Source organism: Schistocerca americana, chromosome 5 (genome assembly GCF_021461395.2).
Source record: "Schistocerca americana isolate TAMUIC-IGC-003095 chromosome 5, iqSchAmer2.1, whole genome shotgun sequence".
Lineage (NCBI taxonomy): Eukaryota > Metazoa > Arthropoda > Insecta > Orthoptera > Acrididae > Schistocerca > Schistocerca americana.
In genome coordinates this window covers 625,754,534-625,779,232 of record NC_060123.1, presented here as the reverse complement: position 1 = coordinate 625,779,232, position 24,699 = coordinate 625,754,534, and the positions used below count along the sequence as shown (strand labels likewise).

The window sequence follows — 24,699 nt, the reverse complement described above, 5'->3', positions numbered from 1 at the left end:
AGTGGGACAAGCAACTGCCAAATAGTGGGAAGAATATGCTGAAAACACTATAATGAGCTGATTACACTACATTTCACGAAAAACCAAATATTTGTATAATTTTCAAACAATCTGTCAGTGAAGAAGCTGCTGACAAAATAATGTCATCACACGAAAGAAGCAAGGGAAATTAAGTGACTAACAACAGAAGTGAACGAAATACATACCAAAGAAATCAGCAGCCCAAATGAGCCAACTTCTTCAGTTTCTTATTTGCTTTCTTGTTGTTAGAAACTACGTCTTGATTCCAATATTTCAGCCTGTAAACGAGTCTCACTTTAACAAATAACTTGATTAACAGCAGTTTCGCTCGAAGTCTAGCGATTTGCACATTCTGACACTTCACACGCTTTTGCAAGACACGAACAGCTGCACTTAATCTAACCACTTCATCGTCAAAGCAGGTCTGTGTTGACGATTCACACGAATCTGGCACTGATACATGGTGAGCTGAACCAGCTGCTTCTGTGTCATAGGACTGTTTTACTGCTTTAGATTGACTGTCGAATCTTTGTGGCAGTTTCCTCTTCATCGTCAGCTGAGGTGGCTTATTTGGAATGTCAAACAGGGTGGGTACTGCATTCCACACGAGTTTGTTGTTGTCTGCGTTCATGAACTGGTTTTGTTCGAAATGTAGCGAACAAAACCTAATATTACTATACAGGTACACTGGGTCTTTCTTCATGAGGTCTTCTCGCCTGCTATTAACAAGCCATTTTCTGCTCCTAAAACGAAACATTCATCATTTATACACATATAGTTTGCAAGTGAATCCTGACGATACAGTTTAGTAACATGATGGTTATACCTCTCAGGATCCTTAGGAAACCTAAAAAAAGACAGCTTTGGTGTCTTCTTTCTGTTGTTGGTGCAATTTATTGCGCTACAAACGCTCCCGCCAGTAAAAGCCACTGTAAAAATCAAAATAAACAACCACTATTCTCCTTCACGATCGCGCCGAACTCACAGTGTAACCTACCAGCCGCTTGGGGCGCTGCTGGCGCTGTAGGCAACAAAATCGAGGCGAAGTGTCGCGACTGTTATATTAGACTGTGTTAAAACTGAGGCGAACTAGAGGTCATGAAACAATCTACTCACTCGTTAACTCGATATCAGTCCTATTGTTCATTGTTTAAAACGTAATAATGTCTGAGATACCCCCACCGAATTGTTCTTGCGTTACCACTGCGCATGTGGTAATAATTTGACTGAAATTCGAAAAATAAAGGGAGTTCAAAAGTTGAAGAATTATAGATCGATACGCTATCGACGATAACAGGCTAGTGGGTAATGAATAATGAATTGTTCTATAGTCAAGGTTCTCTTACTCTGTAGGCAATTCCCACATTCAGGTTTACTAAATGCTAAACAATGCTACATGATCTGCTAAGAATTTAATTTAACTTAGTAAATCTAGAACAATGTCAGTGTAGTGCCCATTCTATAATTAAAATCTTAGTTTTGTTAATGAAAATACTGGCCCAAAATAGTTTTGATTTGTACTCCAAAAGTCGACAGTACTCCAAAAGTCGCCAGATAAGTCGCTAAATTATTTTTGTTGCTAAAAAGTTTTTTTTGTCGCTAAGACGAAGGCAAAAGTCGCCATTTCTAGCGACAAAGTCGCTAAATTGGCAACACTGATGGAAACTAAAACAAAAGTGTGAAGGCAAAGATCTGTTTTAAAAGACATACCCGTACACAGATGTCAGAGTGAGAGAACAGATACCGCAGCACGCTATGTCCTACAAGAAATCACCACCCCAAATATTAGTTTGAAACCGCAATATTTTGCGAAGTATGATCTACCTACATAAGAACCAGTACACACTACTTGTGAAGAGGGGAGGATTTTTTTCGTATGAAAAAGCTACTGCCAGAGACGAAGACGCTAGAAGAAAAATCATTATAATAGGTAGAAACGCTAGTTTTTTCTTGTTCCTTCTCTGTTCATTCAATATACTGCATTAACTAGATAATCTTGTTCATCCACTGGTGCGGAATTTTATCACACTTTTTTGCAGCGGAGTGCCTCTGGGTATGAGGGGCCCTCTGGCGGTCACGTTCCTCTAACCACTTCTCGCCTCCTTAATTCTGGGGTTAGCGCTAACAGAGGGCGCTGATTACATGCAGCAGTATGTTTTCTCTCATTGTGGCTTCTTTTGCTATTTGCTTTATAGTTTTTATATTAATCCGTGCACTATGGAAGCTGTTCATTACTTATGTCATTTTCTAGAATAATGGCACTTGAGCATACGTTAATTACTGTTATTTTAACTCGTCCTCTTTTTAACAAGCAAACTTTTGTCGTGTTCTATTTCATCGCTTTTTATTACTATAATGCCTCGTTCACCTTATAAGCCCATTACAGACTTTACCGATTGTATCCCCCCCCCCCCCCCCCCCCACTTTATTTTACGCTGTTCAATTAATCGTTGAAGTCTTGTGTATGCCTACAGTAGCGCCATCTGGTGAACTGACAACACAAACATCTTGTGGCTACGGCACTACAGTTTGTTTTGAACAGTAGTGCTGCTGACAACATGACTCGTGCATATGCTGTTATTTGTATACATTTGACGATGTTGGTGCTGATTTTGTATTTAACATTTGACGATGCCACTATGGCTGCAGTGCATTAGGACATTGTTTATATAAAACAGGTATGCCTCTTCATACTTAAAGCGCACAAATGTATATATATATATATATATATATATAAGTACTACTGACATATATATATATATATATATATATATGTCAGTAGTACTTTTCGTTATAGTCTATTTTATTGTTTTAAGCTGTAGACAATCTGCTAATGTATTTATGTTTTCCCATATTTTGCTGCAGATCTGAAGATGGTCATTATATACCGAAACCGGTAATCTGTTGACGAAATGTTTGTGACCATAGACGTAAAGTAAAGGAAATTTATAGATAGAAACGCTCAACCTTGGGGCCCATAACTTGACTTCCCCTGCTAAGCTATTGAGCTTAAGTGAACTACGGTCCTCATCATAGTACCGGCACCATTCTGTTAACTCCCAACGCAGGTATTTCTCTTACGATCAATATCAAGCACCACTGAAAGTTTAACCGCCACTACTTTTTCCTGAGAATAGGTCTGCCTACTGCTCGCGTCTCGTGAGCGCCAATATTTACTCACTGTACGTGGATGATCCGAAAAGGTCCTGGCCTGATAATGAATGTTAATGTTTTCAAGATCCTTTTATTTTTCAACATATTCCCCTTTAACATTTATACGAGGCTGATTTAAAAAGTTGTGCACACTGTAAGATATAATTGAAGGAAATAATTTATTTTACGAAATGCCTTTCCAGGCCTTCAATACAATCTCTATTCTTGATTATGACACTTCCCAACATTTTGGCAACATCTGTATTCCGGATAGGGCACCTTTGTTATTGAGCTCGCTGATTACTCAGGTCATCCCACTGGAAGCTTCGTCAGTTATGTCAAAATCTTTCCATTGATCTGTTCCTTCCATTTTGGAAGTAAAAATATTGTGGTCTCATATCAGCGCTAAATGATGGGTGGCGTAGTATTTCCCATCAATTTTTGCCTAGTGTTTCTCTCACTGGTAGGACAGCATGAGGTCTTGGATTATCTTGCAAAATTAGGACATCAGCTACAAACATGTCAGGTCTTCTTTGACGAATTTTTGGGGCAAAACATTTTGCAGAAACAGCTTGTAGTGCGCACCTGTTACAGACGTCCGCAGGGGGACTACATTTATGTCATATGTTAAGATCATCACCAGTTTCACCTTTCATCGTTGGCGGGGGAATTTTTGGGGCGTGGAGATTCGGACAGCGATTAAGACTTCAGTTCTGGCTCAAAATCTCGTATTCAATGCAACAGCCCTTTTCAGAAACTGTTCTCCATCTGTTCGATAACATTGAAGCAATTCTTCTGCGATTCTTTTGCGAAATGTTTTCTGCTCTTCTCTCAGATCATGCGGAACCCGTCGGGTAGCAATTTTGCTAATCTTTAACTTTTCTTTAAACCGAAATTACAGGCATTCTTTCCTCATAACGCAAATTCCCCACATGTTTTGCGTCGACCCTCTCAAAAAATGTCGTTAACAATAGCATGAGAGGTGTAGTCTGTTTCAGCTGATGGTCTTCCATTTCCTAGATTGTCCTCAGTGCTTACCCGAACTTCACGGAAATATGACCACTGTGATCCTGTGCTACGAACCATTACACTATGCCCCAACATCTCTCTTAAAGCGTTGTGAATTTCCGTTGGGTTCATTCCACCTAGGGATTTGATTTGATGCAGGAACACTGGTCACTACGTGTAATCCGACCATACTCGGTTTCAGCTTCTTTTAAACCGAATTACTCATGACACAACCACGCGAACCAGCAAACACATATACGACCGTCATGCCTAAAGTCTCGCTCACAACCGCCATTAATTTCAGCTTGACCACGACACCATAATTGTCGCGCAAGCACAGTGTGGAGGACTTTTGAAATAATATTCGTACATGATGTGCATTTGCAACTTTTCGCCGCGTAATGAATAATCCATTAAATTTCGGGCATCCTACCGCGCAAATAAAATCAGAGGATTCAGCTGAAGAAATCAGACGTGGAAGCTGCCGAGGAATTACGAAACATCGTCCACAAAAAAGTAAAGTTTTCAAGGAAGAGAGATTTGCAATACGAAAACTGCGTGAGTATACTGAAAGTCGTCCTGCGTGCTTATAAAGATAATGCTACCGTCCTTTTGCCTCAGGAAGTCTACAAGGAAAAGATATTTGGTTTACTTAGTTCTGGAGCATACCGGAAGTTCAACAAAGATCCTACTAACAAGGTGACAATAAGGCCTACTGTCTTGCTCAACGCTTCATCACTACCAAAGGAAGCCATAAGAAGTTTAAAAGTGCGAGGTGCAACACCACCGAGATTTTATGGGCTAATTAAAGTCCACAAGATGAGTAAGGATGATTGTCTAGAGGGTCTGTCTATGAGGCCTATAACTGGGACTATTGGTTCAGCACTGTATCTTTCTGCCAAACATTTGTAGTAAAATGTAGTCACCACATTCGTAATTCTATGGATTTTATTCAGAGACTCAGCAATATCAGGCTAAATAGTACGGATGTGTTCGTTAGTTTTGACGTGGTATCATTACATACCAAGGTACCTTTAAAGGACTCTCTATCTCTTATCGGCCAATATTTTGATAAGAACATCACGGCCTTATTTGAAAAAGTGCTTTTGTCATCATATTTTCAGTTTAATGGTGAATTTTGTGAACAGATTGATGGAGTTGCTTTGGGAAGCCCACTCTCCCCTCTGGTAGCTAATTTATTCATAGAGGACTTCGAGGACAAGGCACTGGACTCAGCAACTTTTAAACAAACGGCCTTCTGGAGGTACGTGGACGACACATTTATAGTATGGCCGCACGGGATGGATGAATTACATCGATTTCTTGAGCATTTCAATTCTATTCAAGCTAGTATCACATTTACAATGGAAGTAGGAAAAGGAGGCTGCCTCCACATTTTAGATGTTGTCGTTCGCCGTAAAGTTGATGGCACATTAGGACATGCCGTACATCGTAAACCTACACATACAAATCTATATCTACATACCAGTAGCTGCCATCACCCTTCACAGGCCTTAGGTGTCCTTGAGACCTTAGTGCATATTCGATAAAGATAATTTGCAAAACAGTTCACATACCTCAAGAGCGGATGGATTTTCTCCGCAACAAATTCGTAGAACATTCAATTGAAAACTTAGAATGTAGGTATGTGATGGGGAAGAAGATAGTAATTTCTTTGTGGCCGAGAGGTTCTAGACGCTTCAGTCTGGAAACGCGCGACCGCTACGGTCGCAGGTTCAAATCCTGCCTCGGGTATGGATGTGTGTGATGTCCTTAGGTTTAAGTAGTTGTGAGTTCTAGGGGACTGATGACCTCAGCTGTTAAGTCCCATAGTGCTCAGAGCCATTTGAGTAATTCCTTCAGATCAAGTGCGTTTTTGCCCTATGTGGATGCTCTTTCCTCGAAGTTAGGTCGTATTCTCGAGAAACACTGTGTTAAAGTGATCTTCCGGTCTCCTACGAAGACTGCAGCTTTATCGGCTCTGTAGAGGACGATTTATTGCTTCGTAAGCCTGGTGTGTATCACATTCCTTGCGGAAATTGTCAGAAGTCATACACAGGTTGGACAACACGCACCGTTCATGAGAGATGTGTGGTACATCGAAGATACACACGCTTATCACAGCCAGACAAGCCTGTTGTGGCCGAACACAGCATTTTTAGGGGGATTCCATGAACTACGGTGATGTGAAAATTCTGACATCCATCTCTTCCTTTTGGGATTCTGTCTTCAAGGAAACTATAGAAATTAAATTAGCTAATAATTTAATAAACAGAGATAATGGTTTTCAATTTGACAAAGCATGGAATCCGGCTCTTGGGATAACTGAACAGCAGAGAAGTCGTCATGGTGTCATCGCCGCCTAACATACATCGTTAAGCGAATCGAATCTCTGTACGCCTTTGCCGAGGGCGGCGCGTGTGTAAGCGTATCTCTTGCTGCCGACCAGCGACTGTAACTCGCAGGCGCGTATTGACGCGGTGGGGCATATAACGCCACGCTTGGCATCGTTTTGCTTGATCAGAGTGTTAAGAAGGGTGTACAATACGCGGCTGAAATTCAAGCTTGTACGGCTGCATGACTGAAATCGGATGAACAATTCGCACAGGTCATCAATGGTGTTACAGTGTTACTACCCTAACTTCGGACAACGATGATACAATGTTAGTATTCCAGCTCTGCAATGTTTCTCTGGAAACACTGCAAAATGCAATCACTTCTTGGTTCGTCGAAAAACGCCGACCAGCAAGAAACACTGGGATTTGAGTAGAGATGGAAGCTTGAGGGAGCCAAATCTGGACAGGAGGATGTACCGGGTGATCAAAAAGTCAGTATAAATTTGAAAACTTAATAAACCAACGAATAGTGTAGATAGAGAGGTAAAAATTGACACACATGCTTGGAATGACATGGGGTTTTATTAAAACAAAAAAAAAAAAAAAAACAAAGTTCACAAAATGTCCGACAGATGGCGGTGGACAGCAAAACGTCAGTGACTGCGCATGACAATCGTGTATAAAAGGAGCTGTAATGAGAGAGAGAATCAGATGCGCCAGCAGTCGCAGCATGTTGACGTTACCTGAAAAGGCGCTTTTAGTGAAGCAGTATTTTCAGAATTGGGAATGTGCTAGTTCAGCGTTACGATCCTATCGCCATAGGAAGGGGATTCGAACGGGTAAAGGTCCGTTGACAAATGCAGCTGTGGCGAGAATGATTTCGAAGTTCGAAGCCACGGGTTGTGTAGTGGCCGACCGAGCACAAGGCGTAATGCTGCTGAGACAGTTCAGAAAGAAATGGAGACTGTAGCGGGTTCGTCTATGCACGGGGAAGTCATCGCTCGTGCAGTCGCACCGGCATTCCATACACTACTGTTTGGTTGGCACTGACGCGTACCCTCCGATGCTATCAGTACAAAATCCATCGGCATCATGAACTAAACTGTTACCTGGTGATTTAGTGAAGCGGAGGGCATTTGCGGTGTGGGCGTTCCAAAAGATGGCGGAAGATGACGATTGGTTGAGTAACGTGTTGTGGACCGACGAAGCTCATTTCATGCTCCGAGGGTCTGTCAACGCCCACGACTGCAGAATTTGGGCTACCGAAAATCCTAGAACTGTCTCCGAAACTCCATTGCACGACGAGAAAGTCACGGTATGTGTTGGATTTACCACATCTACCGCTATTGGGCCCTTTTTCTTCGAGGAAATGCATGATTCTGGTTTTGTAACTGCTACCGTGACGGGTGAGAAGTACGCCGATATGTTACAGAATCGTATTATCCCCAGCCTGGCTGATAAACACCTGCTGGAACATACGATGTTTATGCAGGATGGCGCTCCACCCCATATTGCTAGACGCGTGATAGATCTCTTGCGCGCATCATTTGGTGATGATCGTGTGCTCAGCCGCCACTTTCGTCATGCTTGGCCTCCCAGGTCCCCAGACCTCAGTCCTTGCGATTATTGGCTTTGGGGTTACCTGAAGTCGCAAGTGTATCGTGATCGCCGACATCTCTAGGGATTCTGAAAGACAACATCCGACGCCAATGCCTCACCATAATTCCGGACATGGTTTACAGTGCTGTTCACAACATTATTCCTCGACTACAGCTATCGTTGAGGAATGATGGTGGACATATTGAGCATTTCCTGTAAAGAACATCAACTTTGCTTTGTCTTCCTTTGCTGTGCTAATTATTGCTATTCTGATCAGATGAAGCGCCATCTGTCGGACATTTTTTGAACTTTAGTACTTTTTTGGTTCTAATAAAACTCCATGTCATTCCAAGCATGTGTGTCAATTTGTGCCTCTATATCTACATTATTCCGTGATTTATTCAGTTTGCAAATTTATACTGACTTTTTTATCACTCGGTATGTTGTAAAACTTCAAATTGAAAATTCCTCAATTTTGCCATTGCCAAGACACATCTGTGCATTGTCTTGATAAATTATGACGTTTCCTTCCGCAGACCAGGTTTCTTCTCTCAAATTTTTGCATCCAGATCCGCTAGGAGGTTAGCATAATATGTTTTTATTTTTTTGAAGATGTTCAATTCACAAAATTTCTTTCGCAATCAAAAACACTGATTATTTGATCTTTCCCGCAAATGAGAACGTGTCGGCATTCTTTGAAGCTGAGTACCGGCTTCTGTCCACCGTTTTGATTGTTGTTTTGATTCTGGTGTGTGGTTGTGTCTCTGTGTTTCAACCATACTCACATATCGTCGCGGAAAATCATTTTCTTTTGTACGAAAACGGGCCAAACACTGTTCGAAAATTGTCTTCCGAATTCGTTTCTAATCCGCTGTGAGCAAGTGTGGCACTCATCTTCCACAAAGCTTTCTCATCGGCAATTTTTCATGCAAAATGCTGCGACACCTTCTTTTGAAATTCCCGCAATTGCACGCATCTTCGTACGCCCATCTCATAAGATCGTATCGTGCACTTTTTCGATAACTTCTGATGTGGTTTCACTTTTACGGCCTCGTTTAAATTTGGCAACCCATTTCTTCACGGATGAAATCAAAGAAGAAGAATTACCGTATACGTATACGAATCTCCAATGAAATTCGACTGCTGTCAAAACTTAAACAACTTTATCACTTAACGATACTCGATTTTCTCCATTTCCAAAAATTCACGCACCACGCCTTGTTCAGACAGTAGCCACGTAAACGAAGTCAAAACAAGATCGATCAGTGGGAAAAATCGTGTAGTCGTAAGCGTTTTCACTGTGGTAGGAGAGAGTGTCCTAAACAACATAACGAAACATATCCTGACAGGTGGGGTATGAGCGTTGGGGTAGGGGTGGAGGGGCCGCGTTTAAATGGCCCTTCTTTATGCTTTTCTTGAATAACTCGAAAACCACGTCTTATAGCGAAAATGTTTTTCGGTTCAAATTAAAGTACTTTAAATTTGCTACAAAAAAGTCTTATCCAATTTTTCTCCAGGACTAATAGTTTCCGTTTTGCAGGAGATGGAAAAATCGCAAATTATTAAAAAATTGTTTTAATGGTATAAAATTAATGTTTATCTATAAATGAAGTGGGTTAATAATACACTACTGGCCATTAAAATTACTACACCAAGAAGAAATGCAGATGATAAACGGGTATTCATTGGACAAATATATTATACTAGAACTGACATGTGATTACATTTTCACGCAGTTTGGGTGCATAGATCCTGAGAAATCAGTACCCAGAACAACCACCTCTGCCAGTAATAACGGCCTTTATACGCCTGGGCATTGAGTCAAACAGAGCTTGGATGGCGTGTACAGGTACAGCTGCCTATGCAGCTTCAACACGATACCGCAGTTCATCAAGAGTAGTGACTGACGTATTGTGCCAAGCCAGTTGCTCGGCCACCATTGATCAGACGTTTTCAGTTGGTGAGAGATCTGGAGAATGTGCTGGCAAGGGCAGCAGTCGAACTTTTTCTGTATCCAGAAAGGCCCGTACAGGACCTGCAGCATCCTGTCGTGCATTATCCTGCTGAAATGTAGGGTTTCGCAGGCATCGAATGAAGGGTAGAGCCACGGGTCGTAACACATCTGAAATGTAACGTCCACTGTTCAAAGTGCCGTCAATGCGAACAAGAGGTGACGTGTAACCAATGGCACCCCATACCATCACGACGGGTGATACGCCAGTATGGCGATGACGAATACACGCTTCCAATGTGCGTCCACCGCGATGTCGCCAAACACGAATGCGACGATCATGATCGTGTAAAAAACACCTGGATTCATCCGAAAAAATTACGTTTTGCCATTCGTGCACCTAGGGTCGTCGTTGAGTACACCTTCGCAGGCGCTCCTGTCTGAGATGCAGCGTCAAGGGTAACCGCAGCCATGGTCTCCGAGCTGATAGTCCATGCTGCTGCAAACGTCGTCGAACTGTTCGTGCAGATGGTTGTTGACTTGCAAACGTCCCCATCTGCTTCACGATCCGTTACAGCCATGCGGATAAGGTGCCTGTCATCTCGACTGCTAGTGATTCGAGGCCGTTGGGATACGATACGATAAACCGCAATCGCGATAGGCTACAATCCGACCTTTATCAAAGTGGGAAACGTGATGGTACGCATTTCTCCTCCTTATACGAGGCATCACAACGTTTCACCAGGCAACGCCGGCCAACTGCTGTTTGTGTATGAGAAATCGGTTGGAAACTTCCCTCATGCCAGCACATTGTAGGTGTCGCCACCGGCGGCAACCTTGTGTGAATGCTCTGAAAAGCTAATCATTTGCTTATCACAGCATCATCTTCTTGTCGGTTAAATTTCGCGTTTGTAGCACCTCATCTTCGTGGTGTAGCAATTTTAATGGCCAGTAGTGTAAGTATTAAATTTGTGTACCACGTCTAAGTGCAGTAGGACAGTATTAAGGAATAAACTGAGTTCCGGGTTTGTAAGAGGATGAGGGGGCAGATGTTTGGTATAGAAGCGCGAAGGTCGTCGCATTGTGTTCAAGCGCTTCCCTCCTTCATAGGTCTGCAAACTCAAAATGGAGCAGGCGATTTCTGACGCTACCTATCTCACTATATTACAAGGACAGGGTGCTCCACAATGTTATACAGGCAATCCGCAGCGCACCTTACGAATCACTGGCAACACAGTGCGCAAACATGCCCAAGGAGCGTTTATTTTACCAAAAATGCTTTAATATTATGTGGAATGCAGGTATAAGTTACTAATAACCCTAAAGCAAGAAACGAATGTGGACAGAATCTACGTAAATCTCTGTACACTGATCTACATTGCTGCAGGGGAAACTGATTCTCATTCATTCTGTACGGCAGCTGTAATGTCCTTCCGGAAGATGCAGCTTCTCCCACTACGAGCGCTGTTCAGTTTTTAGTTTGCAGACAAACTATATCTCCCTCCATTTCTCCTACGTGACTAGACGAAATAAGTGGGTACTTATTTGCAGTTGCTAAGCCTGCTATTATGTAAAAAAGCTCAACAAATGGTTCAAATGGCTCTGAGCACTATGGGACTTTACATCCGAGGTCGTCAGCCCCCTAGAACGTAGAACTACTTAAACCTAACTAACCTAAGGACATCACACACATCCGTGCCCGAGGAAGGATTCGAACCTGCGACCGTAGTAGCCGCGCTGTTCCGGACTGAAGCGCCTAGAACCACTCGGCCACCGCAGCTGGCAAAGCTCAACAGCTGGCACTGTCAACTGTTTACCACGCCGAAGAGCATATTCCAAATATAACATGTCGTCAATATATATTCGACAATGTCGGCTTCATTGTCTCTACTGCCACTGTCTGGAATAGTTTTCACAGCGTGAGGCATATCGAATGCACCACCACAGCCTTATCTCTCCCAACATCAGAAGAAACCCAGAGGCTTCAATTACAACAGAGGTAGATCACCTGCGTATTAGAAAGCTTCAGATATTTCAACATAAGTCAAGAAATGCATTACAGCAGATTACTGTTCTGGACTTGAACGTGATCAATCGCACTCCATCACCCATCTTGGAAGATATACAGTGGATGTGAGGTTCCGCTCAGTGGAGCACACTCTACACGTGTCAGCAATTCCAGAATGAAAAAGATTTTTGCAGCCTATCACTAACACAGTTAACGGCGAGAAAGTGCAGTAACTTTCTGGTCATTCATTAATTCACCGCTGGCCGGAGTGGCCGAGCGGTTCTAGGCGCTTCAGTCTGGAACCGCGCGACCGCTACGGTCGCAGGTTCGAATCCTGCCTCGGGCATGGATGTGTGTGATGTCCTTAGGTTAGTTAGGTTTAAGTAGTTCTAAGTTCTAGGGGACTGATGACCTCTGATGTTAAGTCCCATAGTGTTCAGAGCCATTAATTCACCACCAATTGACTACAACAAAATTACACGGCTGTACAATCCACTGCCATCGATAGACAACACCAAAGTGTCACATTTAGCCGCGCGTGATTAGCGCGAGCGGTCTAAGGCGGTGCAGTCATGGACTGTGCGGCTGGTCCCGGCGGAGGTTCGAGTTCTCCCTCTGGCAAGGGTGTGTGTGTTTGTCCTTAGGATAACTTAGGTTAAGTGGTGTCCAAGCTTAGGGACTGATGACCTTAGCAGTTAAGTCCCATAAGATTTTACACACACAGTGTCACATTTACCAATCCAATCCCTTTCCCACCAACGCTGCATTGGTCACGGACAGCATCACACTTACAATTTAAACACTTCTCAGTCATCGTTTACAGGAATGTATTTTACATAACAAATGATTTGACTCCTGCAAAAAGTTCTCATTTTATAAACTGAAAATAACTCCACGATAAAGGGTGAATATTAATAAAACCGATAAACTGCGTGGATGTATTCCTGACTGGAAATGGAGGAAAAAAAGGTGCTATGAACGTGTGTCCCGAAATGCATCGTTGTCACGGAAAATGACGCTGACGAATAACAGTTCTTCTGACCACGTGCTGCAGGCTGTGCGGTTGACGAAGAGTACTGTAAACAGCAGATGGTCCGGTATTCATGTCGGGAGCAAGCAGAGATGGTGTTTGCGTACGGCCAAGCACATGGAAACGGTCGAGAGGCAGCACGGCTGTACTAAAACAAGTATCACACAACATTCTGAAACCGTTTTTGCCTGTTTGTGTAATCATGGGTCCTTTCAGACAGATGAACGTGCAGGGAGGCGTTGGACTGTTCGTACATCAGATTTGGAGGACTGGGTTCTGCCTCACGACCGTTTCCATCTGCTTGGCCGTACGCAAACACCATCTCGGCCTGTTCGCAACATGAATACAGGCCTTTCCGCTGCGTCAGTCACACGGCCTGCAGCACACAAGGAACATACGGCACGTGGACAGAGGAAGTGTTATTCGTCTGCGCCACCTATCGTGGCAACGATGCATTTCCGGAGACACGTTCATAGTACCATTTTTCCTCCATTTCCAGTCAGGAACACGTCCCTGCAGTTGTCGGTTTTATAATGTTCACCCTGAATAGTCGGCGCCATCTACTGTGGCAACGATGCATTTCCGGACACATGTTCATAGGACCTTTTTACGTGCGTTTCCAGTCAGGAATACGCCCCTGCAGTTTCTCGCTTTTATTGATGTCTACCCTGTATAAACACGAGCTAAGGGAAGTTATTTTCTCTTCTCATGTAAGGGAACTGGACAGAAAATGCTGGGGAGCTATAGTTTGTTTGTAAACAGAAAATCGAGCAGCTCTGTTAGTGGGGGAAGTTGGCTTTCGCTGAAGAACAACACTGTTGCCGATGACTAAGAAGCAATTTCCCTTGTAGCAGTGTGGATTAGTGTGCAGAAACCTACTCAGTTTCTCTACATACGCGTTATTTGCGTTAACTTTATTAGTATACACACTGCAGAGCCAAAGAAACTGGAAACTGGTACACCTGCATAATACTGTGTAGCCCCCCCCCCCCCCCCCCCCACACCAAGCACGCAGAAGCGCCGCAACACGACGTGGCACGGACTCGACTAATGTCTGAAGTAGTGTGGAGGGAACTGACACCATTAATCCCGCAGGGCTGTCCATTAATCCGTAAGAGAACGAGGAGGGTAGAGATCTCTTCTGAACAGTACGTTACAAGGCATCCCAGATATGCTCAATAATGTTCATGTCTGAGGAGTTTGGTGGCCAGCGATAAGTGTTTAAACTTAGAATAGTGTTTCTGGAGCCACTCTGTAGTAATTCTGGACGTCTGGGGTGTCATAATGTCCTGCTGGAATTGCCGAAGTCGTCGCAATGCGCAATGGACATGAACGGATGCAGGTGATCAGACAAGATGCTTACGTACGTGTCACCTGTTAGTCGTATCTAGACGTATCAGGGGTCCCATATCACTCCAACTGTACACGCCCCACACCATTACAGAGCCTTTACTAGCTTGAACAGTCCCCTCCAGACAAACAGGGTCCCTGGATTCTTGTGGCCATACCCGTACAAGTCCATCCGTTCGATACAATTTGAAACGAGACTTGTTCGACCAGACAACAAGTTTCCAGTCATCAACAGTCCAATGTCGGTGTACACAGACCGAGGCGACGCGTAGAGCTTTGTGTCGTGCAGTCATCTAGGGTAGGCGAGTGTACCTTTGGCTTCGAAAACCCATATCGATGAAGTTACGTTGAATGGTTAGCACGCTGACACTTGTTGATGGCCCAGCACTGAAATCTGCAGCAATCTGCGGAAGGGTTCCGCTTCTGTCACGTTGAACGATTCTCTTCAGTCGTTGTTGGTCCCGTTCTTGCCGGATCTATTTCCGGTCACAGCGATGTGGGAGATTTGATGTTTTTCGGATTCCTGATATTCACGGTACACTCGTGAAATGGTCGTATGGGAAAATCCCCACTTCATCGCTACATCGGAGATGCTGTGTCCCATCGCTCGTGCGCCGACTATAACACCACGTTCAAACTCACTTAAATCTGGATAACATGCCACTGTAACAGCAGTAACTGATCTAACAACTGCGCCAGACACTTGTCTTAACATAGGCGTTGCCGACCGCAGCGCCTTATTCTACCTGTTTACATATCTCTGCATTTGAGTGCGCATGCCTATACCAATTTCTTTGGCGCTTCAGCGTATCTGCACTCCATGTACTGTTAACGCATTTTGTGGAACGAACACCCTTCGGGCGTGCCTGCGCAGTGCCTCACCAGTGCTTCAGAAGAGCGCTGTGAAGTGTCGGCAAAACTTTGTGAAACACCCTGTAACATCGAGGGCGTAAAAAAATTGGGAATCACCCGCTAGAGCTTCAGTTTGTAGAACTGTGAAGGAGAGAAAAGCATGAAATGAGCAAAATTCGGCGATCTAACATTCCTTGCGCTTTTAATTCACATAACCCTCCACCCCCCTCCTTTCCCCCTTCACCTCGTTTCAGCGCCGGAACTCAATTTATCCCTTAGTATGACTCTCCTGCACTCACTCCTGGTACTCAAGTTCGATATTTATTTTTAATCCACTTCCTTTAGAGAGAAACGTTTTATTACGTTAAAGCAATATATTTAATAATATGCGGTTCTTCTATCCTCTGTGACGCGGAAACTATTAATCCTAGAGAAAAAACTGAATAGGACCTTTTTTGTAGCAAATTAATGCAGGTTAATATTGTATTGGGAAACATTTTTGTTAGGCCCCGCGATTTTCGAGCCATTCGAGCAAAAACGATAAAAAGTGACTTTTTTCCCCCCTCTTCCCACTCCAACGCACACACCCTACCGGTTAGAATTTTTAGTATGTTTTTCAGGACACTCGCTTCTACCACAGTGCAAAAATTTTCAGCTGCACGTTTTTTTCCCGTAATTTTCCTTCGTTGACTGTAATACAGAGCACAGGAACTAACGGACGCAGCCCGGTGAAAGTTACACCAGCCTCTGGGGAACAAGAATGAAGTGCCTCGTGTTGCCGTCTATGATGGCGAGGTTGGGATCGGTACAGACCATCTTCGTTGGGTTGGGTTCTTTGGGGAAGAAGACCAGACATCGAGGTCATCGGTCTCATCGGATTAGCGAAGGACGGGGAGGAAGTCGGCCGTGCTCTTTCAAAGGAACCATCCCGGCATTTGCCTGGAGCAATTTAGGGAAATCACGGAAAACCTAAATCAGGATGGCCGGAGGCGGGATTGAACCGTCGTCCTCCCGAATGCGAGTCCAGTGTCTAACCACTGCGCCACCTCGCTCGGTGAGACCATTTTCATATACTGTCTATAAATCCACGTGCACTTGTGTTTCTATGCTTCATTTCTTTTCCGTAAAAAGCTGTATTTCACATTATTCTCTGTTAATATGCATTACTGAGTACCCTTTTTCAAGTTCGTTATCACCTTATCACTTTCCTGTGCACTTTCACTACCAGCTTCAAACATTCTGTTGCGTAAAGTGAAGGAAGCTACGAAAATGAATGACAACAATAAGGTTACCTGCCGCAAGCGTTGTCTCGAATCTGTGAGTTCAGTAATGCCAAACTGGACAATCTATTCTATGAAGTCAAGGCTCGAAACGTGACGTCAAATCCGTCAAGGTAGATCGAGGCAAAATGTGAAATTGACATGCTGAACAAGAGAAGTGAAATTACTGATGCTATGATAACGCAGCCTAGTTTGTAGTTCGCTCACTTGTTGTTGCTACGGTGGCCGTCCAGCAGAAAGCCACTGTAGCTGTCAGTTACTACCTTATTTCAATCCAGGTTTATATAGTTTCTTTATTGTTCACAATACTGCAGGAAGTACAGTCAATGAAGTCAACATCTGCGCTTTGCTTTCTCTTTGTAGAGATAATTACTCTTCTCCGACTTTTGTAATTTAGAAGCAGTCGACTTACTTGACTTCCACATTTTGTACGCATATTTCTCCATACATTTCTACATTTACAACTATATTGTGCAAACCAACAAGGAACAAAGGGCAAATCAGGGGTGGTTTCATGACGTTTTTCCGCACAAGCCGCTCATAATTTGGTGTCAAACATTCCTCCACTTTTCTTCGAATGTTTTCTTCCGTATCAGTTATCGTCACTAAATGTGATACGCAATGTATACAGATCTTGCACACTGGCTCCCCCGAGTCCCCTCTAATCTTGGTGTACCACACGGCCTCTATTAATTCTAAGAAGTCCTGATGGTAGTCTTACATTTGAGGCACTTCTGCTGTCCCTATCAGCTTGGCGCACCGATCGGCCGCTGCTGTATAATGGTAATACGTCCTGTATGGAACTTAACAGTTGTGGTGTCTATAGTGCCCCTCTCAGCATTGATTGCCAAGTGGCTGCTGCTAATTGTGGTAAATCGTGCATAGATCTTTTCAGTTGTGTGAATGCTGGTGCCCATCTCAGCTTGGCGCGGCGGGAAGCCTCTACTGACTGTGATTCGTCCTATGTGGAAATCTTAAAGTTGTGGCGATTCTGATGCCCTTTTAAACTTGGCGCCTCGATCACCCATTTACCAATTGTGATACGTCCTCTATGAAAATGTTATGGCTGTGGCGATTCTGGCGTCCGTGTCGGATTGAGACTCCAAGTGGCCGCTACTAATTGTGATATGTCTTATATGGAAATTTTACGTTGTAGTACTATATAGCCACTACTAGTTGCACGTCATCCTGGCTGGAAATCTCCCTCTCAACATTGCGCATCATGCAGTTGCTACTAATTGTAGTACAATCTTGTATGGCAATATTACAGTTGTTGTGCCTCTACTGCCCACCTTAGCTTGGCACCTCAAACGGATGCTACACTACTGGCCATTAAAATTGCTACACCAAGAAGAAATGCAGATGATAAACGGGTATTCATTGGACAAATATATTATACTAGAACTGACATGTCATTACATTTTCACGCAATTTGGGTGCATAGATCCTGAGAAATCAGTAACCAGAACAACCACCTCTGGCCGTAATAACGGCCCTGATACGCCTGGGCATTGAGTCAAACAGGGCTTGGATGGCGTGTACAGGTACAGCTGCCCATGCAGCTTCAACACGATACCACAGTTCATCAAGAGTAGTGACTGGCGTATTGTGACGAGCCAGTTGCTCGGCCACCATTGACCAGACGTTTTCAATTGGTGAGAGATATGGAGAATGTGCTGGCCAGGGCAGCAGTCGAACATTTTTTGTATCCAGAAAGGCCGGTACAGGACCTGCAACATGCGGTCGTGCATTATCCTGCTGAAATGTAGGGTTTCGCAGGCATCGAATGAAGGGTAGAGCCACGGGTCGTAACACATCTGAAATGTAACGTCCACTGTTCAAAGTGCCGTCAATGCGAACAAGAGGTGACGTGTAACCAATGGCACCCCATACCATCACGACGGGTGATACGCCAGTATGGCGATGACGAATACACGCTTCCAATGTGTGTCCACAGCGATGTCACCAAACACGGATGCGACCATCGTAATGCTGTAAACAGAACCTGGATTCATCCGAAAAAATGACGTTTTGCCATTCGTGCACCCAGGTTCGTCGTTCAGTACACCATCGCAGGCGCTCCTGTCTGTGATGGAGCGTCGAGGGTAACCATAGCCATGGTCTCCGAGCTGATAGTCCATGCTGCTGCAAACGTCGTCGAACTGTTCGTGCAGATGGTTGTTGTCTTGCAAACGTCCCCATCTGTTGACTCAGGGATCGAGACGTGGCTGCACGATCCATTACAGCCATGCGGATAAGGTGCCTGTCATCTCGACTGCTAGTGATACGAGGCCGTTGGGATCTAGCATGGCGTTCCGTATTACCCTCCTGAACCCACCGATTCCATGTTCTGCTAACACATTGGATCTCGACCTACACGAGTAGCAATGTCGCGATACGATAAACTGCAATCGCGATAGGCTACAATCCGACATTTATCAAAGTGGGAAACGTGATGGTACGCATTTCTCCTCCTCACACGAGGCATCACAACAACGTTTCAACAGGCGACACCGGTCAACTGCTGTTTGTGTAATGAGAAATCGGTTGGAAACTTTCCTCATGTCAGCACGTTGTAGGTGTCGCCACCGGCGCCAACCTTGTGTGAATGCTCTGAAAAGCTAATCGTTTTCATATCACAGCATATTCTTCCTGTCGGTTAAATTTCACGTCTGTAGCACGTTATGTTCGTGGTGTAGCAATTTTAATGGCCAGTAGTGTACCTATTATGATACACCTCGGATGGAAACCTTAGAGTTGTGGTCCTCCGGTGTGTCAGCCTGGCTCCTCAGTGGTCGCTACCAATAGTGGTACATCCTGTAAGGAAATCTGACAGTTGTGGCGACTTTGGCGCCCATCTCAGCTTGGCGCTGCAAGTGGCCGTTACTAATTCTGATTTGTCCTATATGGAAATCTTGCACCTGTCACAATTCTGTCACTGGTTGCAGCTTGGTGGACCATGGGGGAGCCACTAATTGCCATACGTTCTGTATGGAAATCTTACAGTTGTGGCGACTGTGGCGTCCTTCGCAGCGTGGCGCATCACGTGGCTGCTGCCACTACTAATTGTGTTACATCGTATATGGGCATCTTACTGTTGTAGCGACTCTGGAGCCACTCTCAGCATGGCGCCCAAGTAGCTCCTACTAAATGTGATACCTCGTGTATGGAAATCTCACGGCTGTGGCCCCTCTGGTGTCCCTCTCAGATTGGCGCCCCGAGTAGCCACTACTAACCGTGATACATCGTGTTCGGAGGCCTTACATTTGATGACCTAGGTGCCCCAACCACCTGCTACGGCTGCTAACTGTGATACGTCCTGTAAAGAAACCTTATAGCTGTAGTGCCTCTGGTATCCCTCTTAGCTTAGCGCTGCAAGCAGTCGCAATTAATTGTGATATATCCTGTACCGAAATCTTGCAGTTGCAACTTCTCTGGCGCTGTCCTTCTTGGTGCCCCATGCAGCCGCTACGCAGTGGGATGCGTCATGTATCGAATCTGACAGTTGTGGCACAGTTGGCGTCCTTGTCAGCTTGGCACCCCACGCGGCTGCTACTAATTGTGAGAAGTTGGTTGGTTTGTGGGATTTAAGGGACCAGACTGCTACAGTCATCGGTCCCAATTGTGAGAAGTCTTTTATGGAAATCTTACAGTTTTGGTGCCTCTGGAAACTCTGTCAGCTTGGTGCCTCAAGGGGCCACTACTAATTGTCATAGGTCCTGTTGAGGTGCCTCTGATGTCCCTCTCAGCTTGGCTTCACAAGTGGCCACTCCTGTTTTTGATATGTCTTGTATGGAAATCTTAGAGTTGTGGTTCCTCTGGCAGTACTGACATTTCGGCGCCCAAGAGGCCGCTATTAATTGTGACCGTCCTGTATGGAAATCTTGCAGTTGCGGCGCTTCTGGCAGGTCTCTCAGCTTGGAGCCCCAGGTGTGGCTTGTGCCACTTGGGCGTTAAATCGATTCTGGGACAGAGAGTGCACCCCATCGCATCAGTTACTGGAGTTCTTCCTGTTCCATCCGCGTGATGATCATAGGAAGAATAATTGTTTAAATACCTCTGCACTTGCCGTGATTATTATAATTGTGTGTTTGAGGCTCTTACGAGAGCGGTACTTGGGCGTTTGTAGTATATCGCTGCATTTCTCAGTCACTGCCGTTTTGTGTACCTTTTTAAGTAGACTCTCGTGGGATAGTTGTTGACTATATTGAAGCATCTGCCAAATCAGATTTCTCAGTATCTCTGATACCCTCGCCCATGGGTGAGACAAACCTGTGACAATACGTGCCATTCTTCTCTGCATACCATCAAGATTCCATGTTTAATCCTATTTTGTTCTACACATCTGAGTAATATTCTTAGATGAGTTGCACAGGTAGATTGTAGCCATTCTCTTTTGCTGACTGGCTGGATTTTACCGGTATCCAAGTACTGAATGAAGTCTGCCACCAGCCTTACCTACGACTGGGCCTATGAAATGAAATGAGCGTATGGCACTGTTGGCCGGGAGGCCCCATCCGGCGAAGTTCGGCCGTCGAGTGCAAGGCTTATTTCAGTCGACGCCACACTGGACGACTTGCGTGCCGCTGATGAGGATGAGGACAACACAACGCCCAGTCCACGAGCGGAGAAAATCCCCAACCCGGCCGGGAATCGAACCCGGGCACGCTGAATGGGAGGCACGCACGTAGCCACCCAGCTAAGCAGGCGGACACTGAGCCCATGTGATCGTACCATTTAATAGCCCCGCAGTCTGCAGTCGGTATTTGAATAATTCCAGTTCATACTGCAGCCATACGTTGTTTTTGTTACTCGTACTGTGCAATTTTACATTTCTGAACACTTAAAGCTGGTTGCCAATCACTGCACCACTTAGAAACCTTACCAAGATCTGACTCAAATCGGTGTGTCTTTTTTTCAAACAATACTACATTAGATATATCTGCATCACCTGTGAAAAGTCTGAAGTTATTGTCAGTATTGTGTACCACGGCATTAAGGTACAACATAAACAGCAATGGTCCAAAAACACTTTCCTGAAGTTACATCTACATTTGACAATACTCTTCGTCCAAGAGCACAGCATTCTCTCCACCAAGAAATCACTGATTTAGTTTCATACTCCGTATGACCATAGTTTCATTGGTAAGCGTTGCTGTGATGGTGAGCTAACTGCTTTTCGAAAGTGATACAATGCTGTAACTATTCGATGGTCCTGGTCCAGGGCTTTCAGGATGTCTTGTTTGCCTTCTCTGTCGGCATTGTTACTCTGTCCTCATTCTCATCTGTACTAATAATTACCTGCAAAACCGTCGTATCTGCCTGTTTGGACATGCTAATCTCCAAACCTACTAGTTAGTTTTCATGGGGTGGTCACAGATAACTTGGAAATTTGTGGTAAGTGACCAAATTGCTAAGGCCATCGGTCCCTAGGCTTACACACTACTTAATCTAACGTACGCCATGGACAACACACACACCCATGCCTGAGGGTGGACTCGAACTTCTGGCGGGGTTAGCCACGCGAACCGTGGCAAGGCGGCTGAGATCGCACAGCTACCCCACGCGGCAAAGGTAACTTGAACACAGTTTGGGGCAGCGTATAATCTTCATTTCATAGAAACTGGATCGCGGATAAAGGATATCGTAACTTAAAGTTTTATCTAAAACCGTGCTGCCTGATCGTTTTTTGTTTGTTTGTTTGTTTGAACGTGCTAATCTCCAGAACTACTACACGAATTTTTATGGGGTTGTCACATGTAACTTGAGCCTACCTTGCGGCAATATAAGGGCATTATTTCAACAAAAGTGGAACATGGAAGGCAAGATACTGTAGTATAGAGTTTCATGTAAAATCGTCTGCTCAGCTTAATAGTTCGAACATTTAACCATTACGTCGTAGTACACTAAAGAACCAATAGATGGCGCTGTAAGTTTTTTAGCTCAGTGACAGATGTATTTTTGGAATTTTATGTCAGTGACAAAATTAAGCTCCCCAATTTTGTCTTTACGAAATGCAAACTAACATTGAATTTACTGAGTTAGGATATACAAATTTACCAGTTCTGCATAGTGTACTAAAAACTTAACAACATTGCTCTGCTTCTTGTGCCTACCTGTATAGTTTGTTTTTTTAATAATCATACGGGTTGAGAACCTCGGCTGTCCCCCTCCCCCCCAAATTCTATAAGTCCCTCCAGATCCTTGAGCACCATGCACTCCGCTTCGCCTTTCATACATGCCTCCCGTCCCCCATGCGGATCCTCTACGACCTGCTCCTATTCCTCAAACATATCTGCATACTCTACATCTACCGCCGCCTTGACCCCCGTCATCCCCTGGTTGCTCCTCTCCTCTCCACCACCCGTCCTCTGCCGCACCTTCACTGTTGTGTCCCCCCTACCCTCCATCTCTACACCCTTCATCTCCTTTCCCAAGGTGGCTTCTGTCAACTCCCCCTGCCAGATGATACCCTCTCTCCCTCCATTTATCCCATCTATCAACTCTGATCCTCATTTCCCCCTCCTTTCCTCTGTCCTTCCCCTGGGCTCCCTCTTTCCCCCTTTCCATCCCGTTTTGTTCCTGCCTACCCTCTCTCTGTCTCTGCCTCCCTCCCCCTCCCCCCCGAGTCCTTTTGCATTCCCCTCCTCTCTGCCTTTCCCCATTCCCTCTTTCATCTGCCCAGCCCCCCCCCCTCTTATGGGTCCTCATCCTCTGTGGACTCCTTTCCCCCTCCCCCCCACTTCGTTTTTTCTCTCCTTCCCCCCTTTTCTTTCCCATCATCTGTCCAGGTTCCCCCCGACTGCCCTCAGCTGTGGTGTGTCATATTTGTGCCAACTTTTTAGTGAAGTGTTCAAGTGAGTGTTCAGTGTTGTGTGTCTTTCCAAAGTGTTGCGAAAAGAAATCATGCTGTCGCTAGGTGTGATTTTTTATATCTCTTGTGAACAGAAACCAGACTGTCGCCGTGTTTTTTAATTCTCTGTCTATTATTTTACCTGTCTGCTTCCTGTGTATTTTATTAGCATCACCAACCGTTTGTTTTATGTTTTAATTTCCGCAATTTTCCGACATTTTACCATTTAAGTCACCGATTTTATCGCCTGCTTTTATTATTTGTTATCTTCATTTTTTTAAAACAAATGCTGTAGGCTGAAGAGCGGCGTCCTAAGCTGATGCCAGCCCATCTCCTTCGGGGGGAATCGAAACTCAATAAAGGGAAAAAAAGAACATCGGCATATTTTTTTGCAGGCGTGAGTGTGACTTACGAATCAGCCAGGAATGTATGAAACAACATCTCCCGTGAGAAACAACAACTAATGCGTTGTGTACTTCCCTCTTTTTCTAACGCTGCGGGGCGAGGTCACAATCCAATATTAGCGGCCTTTTACGAATGACGTGAACGGCAGGAAAGTTTACGACAGGGCATTGCGGAACCGAGTAGGAAAATGGCCGCTTCTCACGAACTCTAAATTTGAAACGTAACAACACGGAGCTCTACTACGCGCCGGATGCAGTGTTCGCAGCCCAGCATGACTTCTGGAATCACGGTGTATTCTCGCAGCACTGCGTGCGTTAACGAGCTCATTACCGGAGGCCCGTTGGCCTCGGGGCTGTTAATTGGCTGAATCATTAACACAGTTGTATCAAACGCTGAGAACAGCCCGTGGAATGATGTCTGCTGCAGCGATGATGAACAGTTCCCTTATTTACGTTGCAATGATTGCTGATTATAGGACCAAACACTGAAATTAAAGAACACTTTACGCAAAACTGGAATTTTCTTAGGTCATACAGACTGTAAGATATTTTGGAAAACTACTGACAGAGACTGAAATTTCGATAACACAAACCAATGAAAAAAAGTATCTGGATATTTTTTGTTGGTTAGTAGTCAATATGATAGTTATTTTGCCATTGAATCCATATGTGGCAGTTTTGTCACAATATGACGTCGTTATAAACTAGAAAATTAGACAAACGCATGTAATTGAAATGTAAACTAATTGATTTATTAAGAGCGAATAAGGGTTTTTTCGAAGCATAAACACTAAAACACGGCCGGCCGGAGTGGCCGTGCTGTTCTAGGAGCTACAGTCTGGAGCCGAGCGACC

At 44.5% G+C, this 24,699-nt stretch overlaps 1 protein-coding gene across 1 annotated transcript in view; it reads right to left on the bottom strand.

The window, feature by feature from the left end:
- LOC124616688 (whirlin-like) overlaps positions 1–24,699 on the bottom strand; it is a 115,855-nt gene that overhangs the window by 17,831 nt on the left and 73,325 nt on the right. The window lies entirely within an intron of this gene.